This window comes from Lissotriton vulgaris, chromosome 5 (assembly GCF_964263255.1).
Source record: "Lissotriton vulgaris chromosome 5, aLisVul1.2, whole genome shotgun sequence".
Classification (NCBI taxonomy): domain Eukaryota; kingdom Metazoa; phylum Chordata; class Amphibia; order Caudata; family Salamandridae; genus Lissotriton; species Lissotriton vulgaris.
Genome location: NC_141693.1, coordinates 1,457,987,650 through 1,457,999,919, shown reverse-complemented (window position 1 = coordinate 1,457,999,919; position 12,270 = coordinate 1,457,987,650).

Below are 12,270 nucleotides of genomic sequence, written 5' to 3'. Positions count from 1 at the left end.
TTCAGATAAGGCTCAATACCAGGTGAGCTCACTAAACCAAAGTTCAATCTTACCATAGGTTTTCTCAACTCTAGTTCCTCCCTTTCGGCTGTAAGAAGGTTTACCATGACGGTTTTAATCAGGTCTACGTCTTCTTTCTTTACAGTTTCAGGGGCCAGAAAAAGCCCTGGTCATCCAAGTTTTTAAAATGTGGTTTCAATGTATGCCAGCCACGGAATTTTACCAGCGTTATCTAGAGCTAGACAATCTTTTAGGATCATATGGTTCAGAGAGATCTCCTGGTTAAGCCAGGTCTTAAGCCAACATGTCAACGGGGCTATTTTCAATGTGTCAGAGACATAACCCAGCCCCATCTCCGCATGGATAGAAAAATTAGGGGTAGACTGTGGTACACATAATAAGGTTCTTAGAAATGTATTCTCTACCACTTGAAAATGATGATCTTGTGAGCTATACCCCCAGATTTCTGAGCCATACGTCGCTATTGCTAGACACTTGGCCTTGTACACCTTCAAAATAGCTTCCATGGGTCTAGCCCCTAATCGTTTTGTAAAGCCCATAAGGGCAGAGGTAGATCTAGCTAATACATTTCTTTTGTGTTTCAGTTGTGGACCCCAGGACCCTTTATCATCAAATAGGAGCCCTAGATAGGTAAAAATGGGGACCCTTTTAACCTCATCTCTACCACAGAAAAAGGTTTTCATTTTTTTTCTTTCTGCTTTGTTCCCCCACTATCATTACATGGGATTTTTTAGCATTTATTTTCAGATCTAATGCCTCCATAAATTTGCCGAACATATCCAGCAACTTATTTAATCCAACACCAGTGCGAGCCAATAGAACAGCGTCATCCGCGTAAAGAAGACATGGGATAACAGTTTGTCCTTCACGCGGGACGTCTAGTGTTGCTCTCTTCAGGGCAGGTTCTAATGCATTTATGTAGAGAATAAAAAGGAGGGGTGCCAATATGCACCCCTGCCTGACCCCTCCTTCTGATTTAAAATAACTAGTGCATCTCCCTTCCTGGGTGACTCTAACAGTGGCTAATAGGCCGCAGTGAAGGTCAGCTACAAATTTAACTAAAGCAGGGTCAATGCCTATATTCAGTAAAATTTGCCACAGCTTCGACCTGTCTACCAGGTCGAAAGCTCTTGAGAGATCCATAATCCCCATATAGAGGGATCCCTTTTTAGCTATAGTGTATTTCCTAATAAGAAGCTGCAAATTAAGACATTTATTTTATGTACTTCTTTTAGTTCTAAAACCGTACTGGGTGTTAGACAGACCCCTCTCCCCTCTAACCACTCTGTCATTTTCACCAGGATTACTCTGCCTAAGATTTTCACAGCGGAGTCTGTCAGGGAGATAGGCCAGTAACATGATGGATCTCCTCTTTGTCCCTTTTTAAAAACCGGAAAAATAATTGATTTAGATCAGAATGCCGGGGATAAATTTGTGCCTGAGGCATTAAAAACATTTGTCAGTATCCTCACCCTGAATTTAGGAAAACTTTTAAAAAGGTTTGCTGGGACCCCATCCGGGCCCAGCACCTTATTCTTCCTAGTCTCCTCTATTGCTCTTTCCACTTCTGTCTCTTGAAACACCACTGCGGGGGCTAATTCTAAATTCCAAATCCCCTCTTGCAAACTCTCTACCATCTGAAGCCCATAAATGTTCTCAAAGTGAGCTATCCACTGGTCATCAGGAATATTACAGTCAAGTGGGGAATTCTCCTCACCAGAGAAAAAGGACTCATTAATAGTCAACCAAAATTTCCCATTATCCCTCAGAACCTCAAGGGAGAGATGTTTATCCTAGGCATCTTCTTTGATCTGATTTTTCCTGTCCCTAATGGCCTGTCTGTAGGTCTTCCTTAATTTTGTAATCTGTTCCCTATTTCTAGGGCATACTTTCAGGGCTTTAAGCAAAGCTGAGTGTGCCTTACAACAGGAGCTGTCAAACCATGTTTTTTCTTTATTAGTTATAGGGCGATTTTTTGTCGTCAGATTGATGTTAATTTGGTTACAGATAGCATCAAAAGCCCCCACTTTCATTGTACTTGACGCAGCTGTATCCATACAAATAGCAACCTCACTTTCTACTTTAGACAGGACATCCACCATAAAGGTTTCTGGGACAACTCATTGATGGGCTTTTTCGCATTGGTGTCTCTACCAGACTACTGTGCCTCCTTGATGTTGTTGGGGTAGAGGAGGGTGTGGGCGCTACCACTGCAGTGCTGCTGCCAGGGGTACTGTGCGTACCAGAAAAATGTCTCTTGGTTGTTCACCTCCCCCCTGCACGATCATCTCCTCCTCGTCATCGGATGCAATATCAATGTCTACATTTGGATTTGTACTTTTGGCTTTCCGGATGTTACTTAGATGCGCCTCCCACTGGATAATGCAGTGTTTTTTGAGATGACCTCTCTAGCCTCCGGTACCATAGTTGGTACCAAGCTTACACCGACTAATTACTTGTTTACAAATTGAACAAATGACTAGGTTTTCCACCTTTTTACTAATACTAAAGAAGTCCCAAACTTGGCACTGGAGATTTCTGGTGGTGGTGGAGGTGCTCCTTTCAATGCCAGATGAGGTGGAGGATGGGCGTGGCTGAATTTGACTCTGTTGTGCACCCACAGCACCACTACTTTGAAGGACTGGGCTATTCTAAGGCCCAGCGGTGCCAGGGGACAACACCTGAAACCTTCGTGGGTTACCTGTTCCGTCGTACAAATGACAGAGACACAGGACACTTCCTTCGGCGTCAAAGATCAAGGTTTATTTACTGCGGGGAACACAGAAGTCACAAGAAGTACAACGTGTGTAGGTTCTAGGAGACTGCTTCAAATTGCTAAAGTGGATCGCTCCTTTTATACAGTTTTTAGTCATTGCACAACATGGTGAACAAAAGGTTACAATTCAGTTCCCACAGTAAACTTCGCAGGGTCGCTTTCATGTATTCAGGGGTCCGGAACATAATTACAGTAGCATCGTCGGTTCCCAACTGTAAAAGTACATCATCCCACCATTAGTACATTCCATTCCGGCTGTAAACGAATTAAGGAAGAGAGACAAAAACAGGTGCAAGGGAAGACAAAGATAGTCAACAGATTAAGAAGAGTGTAAGGGGGGGTGATATCAGAAACACAATTGCAGGTTCAAAGAAAACATGCCTAATGAATGCACGGCTGAAACAATAGACCGGCACGGCAAGATGAGCCTCGAGCGGGGCCATCTGCCTTTACAGTGTCATCCCCCTCGTCATAAAGACACCCTCAAAGGAACACGTGTCTTCCGCAAGAGTTTGGGAATCCCAGGGTCACGAAGCGGACAGTGTCCGTTCGCTGGCTACTTGAGGGCAAGAAACAAAATGGATGCGGTATCTAAAATGGAACCCGTGGGTTCAGATGAAGAAACCCACAAATAAGATAAACGGTTCAGATTAGCGTAACGAAAACGCGTACACCCACTAAACTCGTCATTTGCGGTTCATAGATACCAAACTCGTCCATATTCAAATGAAAACACCACTTATAATTGTCACAGAACCTCAGACGCTCCTTTTGCCCTCATGTAGGCAAGCACTAATCGCTATCAGAATCAATCTCGATATTCATCAGATCATCCAGATGCTGCTGCAACATTATTCTATCCATCAATGCTTCCTTGGTAACAGATGGCCGTCTTATACACGTCGTAGCACAGAGGCCACATAAGGCAGGACCACACTGTACACAAAGACAACACGTGAACAGAAACGCTACAACAACCCCTATGATCATCAGAATCTTCCAACCCCACCTCGACATCAGGCCCCAAAACCATCCTAGCAGTGTCCAATCACCTACGTCCAGGTGTATGGACTCGGAGATCTTATGCAACTTCGAAATGGCTTGATAGACAGTTGGAGCGTTATCAGGGATGAAAATGCAGCAACTCGAATAGATCACCTTACATACACCACCTCTATCTGCAAGAACAACGTCTAAAACCATACGGTTTTGCAACGTCATAATCTTGTCCGCCTGAAGCTCCGCTGTCAGATTACCAAGGGCACTTGCAGTTATATTAGCAGTCGATTCCACCACACGAGTCAATTGTCTTAGGTTCCTACTATTAATCAGAGGTCCCCAAAACGGCAAGAAACCCTTAAAGAAGTCTCCTGCTTCTTGACCGGCAGTGTCTTCTTCGCTAATAACACCTCTCACAACTCTAGTCTTGTGATAGTCTGACCCGACTGTGAAAGTCGGTGGCAACAGATTCGCAATATAACAGGTGCCCGAGAAGTCACGAGGCAACCATGCATATGCGCGGTCATAACATACAAAGTATGTACCCTTGGCAGTCAAAAGAACAGGGGAAGAGGCTGTTGGTAAAACATACGTTTCAGTACAAGCACTCCTCCCAAGCTGAGCTCGCGGGCTTCGGCCAAGGCCTTTCAAACAGAAGTTACCGAGATGGGGTACGATCCAGATCGGAGACGAGCTTTTAAGCTGCCTATCACCCACTGACATACTATACTCAGCCTCACTCAGATCTCGGTATGCTTGCACCTCTTCCTCTGGAATAAGCGATGCGTCAAAAATATCTCTATTTAAGTCGGCAATCGTTCTTGCCAAAGGTTTGTGGTACGGGCCAGGACCATGATCTGCAGTGCGTGGCTCTCGATGGGGGTAGGAATCTAGTGCGCTACGAAACATAGTTTGGAATGCTTGAGCTGACCCCTGGGAACTGTAAGGAAGAACCAAATACGGAATTCCCCTATCCATGGTGTGTGGCATTAACACACACACCCAACAGTTGGTAGTATTCATCACCAACTGATATTGATGAAGAAGATGGACAAAGGAGTTATTCATGAATTCCGCACGTCTAACCTGTTCGTGTTGAGGCAGAGGGTGGAAGGAATGTGGAGAAACAGTGGGAGTAGATTTTGGTTCAGAAGAAGAAGTGGGTAAAGCAGAAGGCAATAACGATTGTATTCCCAAATATACTCCACCCACTAATAACATGGAAACAGTCAAGAACAACAGGAACACCTGAAACAGAAAGCATTTAGTTCGTACAACCCTGTGTAGTGTTGATCTTTGCGCTAAAGTCTTCTCCACTTCCGACAACTTTGAGAATTCCATCCTCTAAAAACCGTCCGCAACGTTCTTGACGCACTTCGTTCTGAGTAGCGATTATCAATTCCCAGGAGTTCCTAGGAATCGACAAAGGTACCGACCTAGTGTCAGGAACCTGCTAAACAGATGGAAGTACCCGCACGGCCCTACGGTCAACCCGGATGTGAGGTTCTTTAATCAAACATTCAAGTGTAATACAAAATCTCCTAGCTGCGGAAAAACGTGGAAAAGAACTCAAGAATTAATAGCGACTACAATGGTTCATAATGTTCAAAATGACAATAAGAGGTAATGTGAATTTCACAAAGGGAGAAAAAGGCAAAAAGTGCTTTATTAGTCTTTGTTGTGAGAACGAAGAAAATATCTGCTTCTCCCAGGACGAGTCTGCTCTTCGAATAATTGTTCAGGTTGTGGAACAGAGTCCTGTCGATCAGATGATAGTTCAAGTCTTGAGTTTTCCAATGATGAAGGTTCAACAAATTTATCTGATTGCACTGAAGTGTCTCCTACAGGCTGAGCATCACTGAACAGCACAAATTTCACAGGAATTTCTGTTTCTGTTGCAGCAATGCCTGTTCTCACCCACAAGTCTGCTGGTAAGGGTATTGGCACCTTTTTTTGTATGGGTGGCATGCACCCAGTTTTTGCGACCCTCCAAACGAACAGCAGTTCTCGTGGCGAGAAGGACTTGATAAGGGCCCACAAATCTCGGCTCCAAGTTGTGCTTCCTGGCGAAATTTCGGGTGACAACCCAGTCACCCGGTTGGAGCCGATGTCCAGGACCCTCTGTCTGTGCCGGCAGTGCTTCAAAGACCTGTTGATGAATTAACCTCAGTTTAGCAGTCAGATCATGAAGATAATCAATTAACAATGGTTACTCAAGACTATCGAAAGACCTAAGCCTAGGAACCCCCCAAACATTCGCAGGATGGCCGAACACAATCTCATATGGGCTAAGCCCTACTCGAGAGTGTACAGTCGCCCTGGTTGATAAGAGAGCCAGAGGCAAGGCATCAGGCCATGCTAAACCAGTAGTAGCTTGAATCTTAGCAAGTTTTAGCTTCAGAGTGCCATTGTACCCTTCCACTAAACCCGCTGACTGGGGATGGTTGGCGCTGTGGAATTTTTGTCTAATTCCAAGACCTTTACACACACTCTGCATCACACTCCCCACAAACTCACTTCCGTTATCTGACCATACAATCCGTGGCATTCCATACCGAGGAAAGTATTCCTTCAGTAGGACTTTCGCTGTGGACAAGGCAGTATTATCTTTCAGAGGATAGGCTTCGATCCATCTGGAGAATGCACAAACCACAACTAAAACGTACTTCAGGTTATTACATCTCTCCATATGGATGAAGTCCAGTTGGATAACCTCAAAGGGACATGTAGGAGGAGCAAAATGGCCATGTGGTGTAGGGGTGCCCTTGCCGGGATTGTACATCATGCATACCATACAATTCTTAACCACTCTCTCAGCACACTTAGCGATACCGTCATCCTTCCATACAGGGGACAGTAACTTTCATATACCTTTCGCACTAATATGTGACAAGCCGTGTGCCATAGTCACAACAGCTAGCACATATGCATCCGGCAACATCCACTTATGACTTTCCGACAAATCAATCCAACATCCGTGCGCATCCAACTTTCCTGTGCTCTCTTTCCACTTAGTCGTTTCAGTTTCGGTGGCCTCGTTCTGAATCGCTTTCACACTCTCAACAGTGTCCTCACACATACCAGTCTCTGCAGGCCACCTTACTGAACTCGTCACGTACATTCGGGTTGCAAGGTTTCTAGCTGTTTCTTTAGCAATCTCTTCCGCAAACGCGTTACCACGACCAACATCATCTGTCACCTTACAGTGCGCACTACATTTAATAATCGCCACCTGCTTGGGCAATGTAAGTGCATCCAAAAGATCGTTCACGAGCGATGTCATAAAGCCTCTTTCTCGCCACAATCGACCAAAGCTATGTGCAACGCCAAATGCGTACTGGCTATCGGTAAACACATTCACTCGCTTTCCCTTCGACAAAACACACGCTCTCGTCAACGCAATCAACTCTGCCGCCTGCGCGGAATTCTGATTCAATCTCGCAGTTTCCACAACCGTATTCAACGTTACCACAGCATACGCAGTCGTCACATCACCATTCGGCAACTTAAAACACGAGCCATCAACATACAAGGTACCATCGGGATCTGCTAATGGAGTGTTTTTTAGGTCAACATGACCCTTCGTTTCTTCCTCAGTTCGCAAATGGCAATCATGTGGTGATACATCATCTGATTCCATATTGGTTGGCAACAACGTCGCCGGGTTTAGGACATTACAGCGCTTTATTTGTATGTGACTTGCCAAAAGCGTCAACTCGTAACCGGACAATCTTGCACTCGTCAAATGATGAGTCTTTGTACGATTTAAGAGAGTGTCAACTGCATGCGGGACCATTACCGTAAGCATATTATCCATGACCAACCCTGCAGATTGTCAAATGGACATCGCAGCCGCCGCTGTCGCTCTTAGACAACTCGGCAATGCTCTAGCTACCGAGTCTAAGGTCGAGGAAAAATATGCACATGGACGCTGCTTACCACCAAATTGCTGCGTCAAAACACTCAACGCACAACCCTCTTTCTCGTGAACGTATAGTGTAAACGGCTTACTGTAGTCAGGAGTACCTAACACAGGAGCCGAACACAACGCATCACGCAATTCAGAAAAACTTTTCTGACACTCTTCAGTCCATGGCAAAGGAGTCAGAACATCCTTGCACGTGAGGGCTACCAATGGCTTCGCTAGCAATGAAAACTTTGGAATCCATTGCCTGCAGTATGACGTGATACCTAGAAAGGCACGCACATCTCTCTGAGTTGTTGGCACAGTCATTCGAGCGATCGCTGCAATTCTCTCTGGGGTCAACCTTCTTCCCTCCTTTGACAATAAGTGACCTAGATAGGTTACTTCTTGACAACAATATTACAGTTTAGAAGGTGACACTTTATGATGTAGGTCGCAGAGATGTTGCAACAGCGATACCGTAGCAGTCTTGCAGATCTCTTTTGTGTCAGCAGCCACCAGCAAGTCATCAACATATTGGATCAAGGCCGCACCAGCCGGTAACACAAACGCATCAAGTTGACTCTTCAGGGCTTGGCTGTATATCGACGGACTCTCACAGTAGCCCTGAGGAGTGCGTTCAAACCTAAAGCTGCGACCACCTAATGAGAAACCGAATAGATCTCTGCTTTCCTCAGCAAACGGAATGCTAAAGAAAGCATTCTTCAGATCGATCACTGAGAACCAAGAAGCAGACGCTGGAATCAGAGTCAGTAAAGCCGTAATATCAGGCACCACAGGAAATTCTGGAATCACAATTTTGTTCACCTCCCGTAAATCAATAACAAAACGGTAAACAGGAGGCTTGGATGGATCAGTGCGTTTCAAGGTAGGTAACACAGGACTATTACACACGTTTCCCTGAGTTTCCTCAATAACATCTTTCTCGATCAAATCATAGATGATCGCTAACAACGCTCGTTCTCCATCAAGGGAGATACAATATTGGGGAATACGTGGCAATCGCACATTCGATTTCAGCTGAACAACCTAGGGAGAGATGTCAAGCAGGCCCACGTCATTGGGAGCTGTTGCCCACAAAGATGGAGGAAGAGAACTCAATTCCGGTGGGAGCTTATCAGTTGACAAGTACATAGGAGAGATCACTCTCTGACCCAAAGTAAGCTCCACTCCCGCAGGAGAACAGTACAAAGTCGCATATAACCGTTTCAGCAAATCCAGGCCCAAAAGATTTTCACCACAACCAGTAGTCAAAATCAAAGGAGCTTTCAGCTCACAAGGCCCGATTGTAAGGGGCAAAGGACTAGAAACTGGATTGCTAACGGGGGGGCCAGAGAATCCAACGGAAACATTCGTTAAGCCAGACAAAGGTGCGCCAGGGAGTTTCGAATGCATGATGGAACTTTTTGCTGCAACAGTGTCCAACAGAAAAGGCTCAACTACGCCCGATGTGGCAACTGCGACGTAAGGCCCTCTCTGATCAACCGGAACTGATACTACTCCCTCTCTTTGTCTATGGCTGTCCTAGTAGTTACCGTCATCAATATCCTGCTCGATGTAACAATCATCCACATGATACTGTGCAGATCTACCTGACGATGAACCACGCTGATCAAAGCAATTATTAGAATCAGACGAAATATTAGAATGCTTATTTTGATTCTGTGTAACACCACGACCTCTACCACGTGAAGCCTGTTGGGGACCACTACGACCTCCTCTAGCTGAACCACTACTATTTCTGTCCCGCAAAACCGGACAATCAAACTTTAAATGGCCCTCACCTATACAGTATACACATTGATTATACCCGAGCATAGATCTCTGCGTGGAAGAGTCATTATGCGATTGTGACCTAGCAGATTGTCATTGCGGTCTATTCCGCTGCTGAGAATCATTTTGATTTGAGCGCCGAGGATACGCTTGCTGTAACAGAACTTTTGTTTTGAGATCTTTTGTTTTCTTATCTGCACGATCATTTTCCTCCTTCTCCCTATTTTCGTAATATTGAGCCGTGGCTAATATTTGAGCAGAGGTAGAAACAGCCCACGAACTCTCAGAATTTTTCAATTTGTTGCTAAGGTCAGGCAACAGATTCGATACAAATTTATCTACAAACAACCTCAGACCTCCCTCTGTGCTCATATCCTGACCACTATGATCGATGAATGCCTCCTCAAATCTCGTAAAGAAATCGGAGACACTCTTGTCCTTCTTTTGCTTGCACGCAGACAGTTTATCCCAATTAACTTTCATTGCTGGCATAAGTGTCTTCATAAGGGTAATGATTCTTTGAGGCAGAGCCGTAATTAACTTCTCAGGCTTAGCCCCACCAACCTGTAATGCATCGGCCGCTACAAGTGCAGCCCAATCACCACCTAACTCAGCTGTGTGATTCTCTTGACGTATTTTCGCCCAAACCGGTTGAGGTACTACGTTTCCGAACAACATGTCGATGTCGGCAAGATTCATGATAGTAGCATCCACTAATTGGGACAACTCTTTATAGTATCCTGCAGGAGTTTTGTGGGGGTCAGGCAAAGATTGTTTCACCTGCAAGACTTCCGACCGCTTCCATGGGAGGTGTATCCAAACCCTCTGGAAGTGTGGCAATATAGCAGGATTGACAGTCGCATCACCTGGCATCCACACTGGGGGGACTTCTCGCATGGGATACTGACCAGGTGTTGCCATCCACTCCTCAGTTTCATCTTTAAACAATGCTCGAGGTATTACAGTAGGACGAAAAGATAGAAGATGTTCTACAGCACGTCGAACATTACTACCCACAATCATACCACTCGAAAACTGATGCTGAAGTTCAGTTACGTCGAGCGGAACATTGTTTACCTCATCATTATCTATCGCTTCACGTAAACATTTACACATTTCCTCAAACACAAATCTCTGTGTTGGCTCATTGAATTGAGAGAAGGTCCCAAAAATAATGCGCGGGGTGTTTTTAACGCGATACCTAATCCAATTACGTGCCATTCTAATTAACGTATCACGTTCCCTACCACCAGGAAGTTGACTTCGTCGTTGAGGAACATCAGAAACATCGGACCCAAGAATCAGTCCAAAAGGAGAGTAAAGATTAGCAACAGCGTTAGGAATGCGTCTTCGAACAGACGGAGAAGAGGAGAAAAGTACTGGGGCAACAACATGAGGACTAAACACAGGAGCAGCAGGAGCAGTAGGGGTAGCCACAAGGGCAGAAGCAGCGGGAACAGAAAGTTGGGAAGATATAGGCAGTGGAGCAGTAGGAACAGAAGCAGGTAAAGGAATAGGAAAAAGAGGATTCGCAAGAACAGGACCAGCGACAGGCTGACCAACAGCCGCCAGAACAACAGGTTGAGGAACAGGGGGAACTACAGGAGCTGTAGTATCCTGTGCGTATGGAGGTGGCGACTTCAGTAGGTAGGACAACAAAGGGTCCTCCACTGCTTCCTCTCCCTTCTTATCAGCACTCGACGGTAAAACGGGATAACACTTATCCACCGCCATACGTTGTAATCTATCAAAAACTTCCTTTTCCTTCTCTTCTTTGTCTCGCTGAAACTGCTCTGCATTTCTCATCGTCATAACGATACCTTCTCTCCTATTTTTCTTAATTTGAAGTTAATTTGAATTTAAAATTATTTATAAAGCGCTCGTTCGCCAGCGGCTTCATGGCGCTACAACTTACAGAAAACAAGACAGAGGGCAAATGTAAAGTAGAAAAAAGAAAAGGAAATAAAAACTACAGGAGAACAGTTAATTGAAGGCTTTGGTAAACAAGTAAGTTTTAAGTTGTTTTCTGAACTGGGGATATAGAGTCAAGGCTCTGAGCTCAGAAGGCAAAGAGTTCCAGAGGAGTGGGGCAAGGGTCGCAAATTTCGAGCCTCCCCATTTCTTCCTCTGGAATCGCGGGACAGTGAGGAGGGATTGGGTTGAAGAGCGAAGTTCTCTGGTAGGGACATAAGGAATAATCTCCGAAGAGATGAAAGCCGGTGCTGTGCCCAGTCTCGCTTGGAACGTGATGGAGGCTAGCTTGAACTGGACACGTTCACGAACTGTGAGCCAATGCAAAGATTTAAGAAGGGGGGTGACATGATGGGATTTTGGTAATTTGAACACCAGGCGCGCCGCCTAGTTCTGAATCTGTTGCAACCGCCTAAGACTATATGCAGGTATACTAGCATATAGGGCGTTGCCGTAATCCAGGCGGGAGATGACCATTGCCAAGGTGATCAATTTCAAAGCATGGAAAGATAAAACACGGGACACCTTGCGTATAGTACGCAGTGAAAGAAAAGAAGAGGACACCACGGAACTGACCTGAGAGTGAAGAGTGAGCTGAGGATTAAGCTTGATACCTAGAGTTTTTACTGAGGAAGAGGGGACAGGTGGGGAGCCAAGAGAAGGGGGCCAAAACAGAGAAGAAGCTGTTTGATTTCTTTCTGCTTGGATTCTTTGCGCCATAACCGAAAGGAATCAAACATGGCCGGCCTTGACTTCTTCTTCAACAATTTTGCTTCTAGATTATCCAAAATTGCTGTTTCGAAAC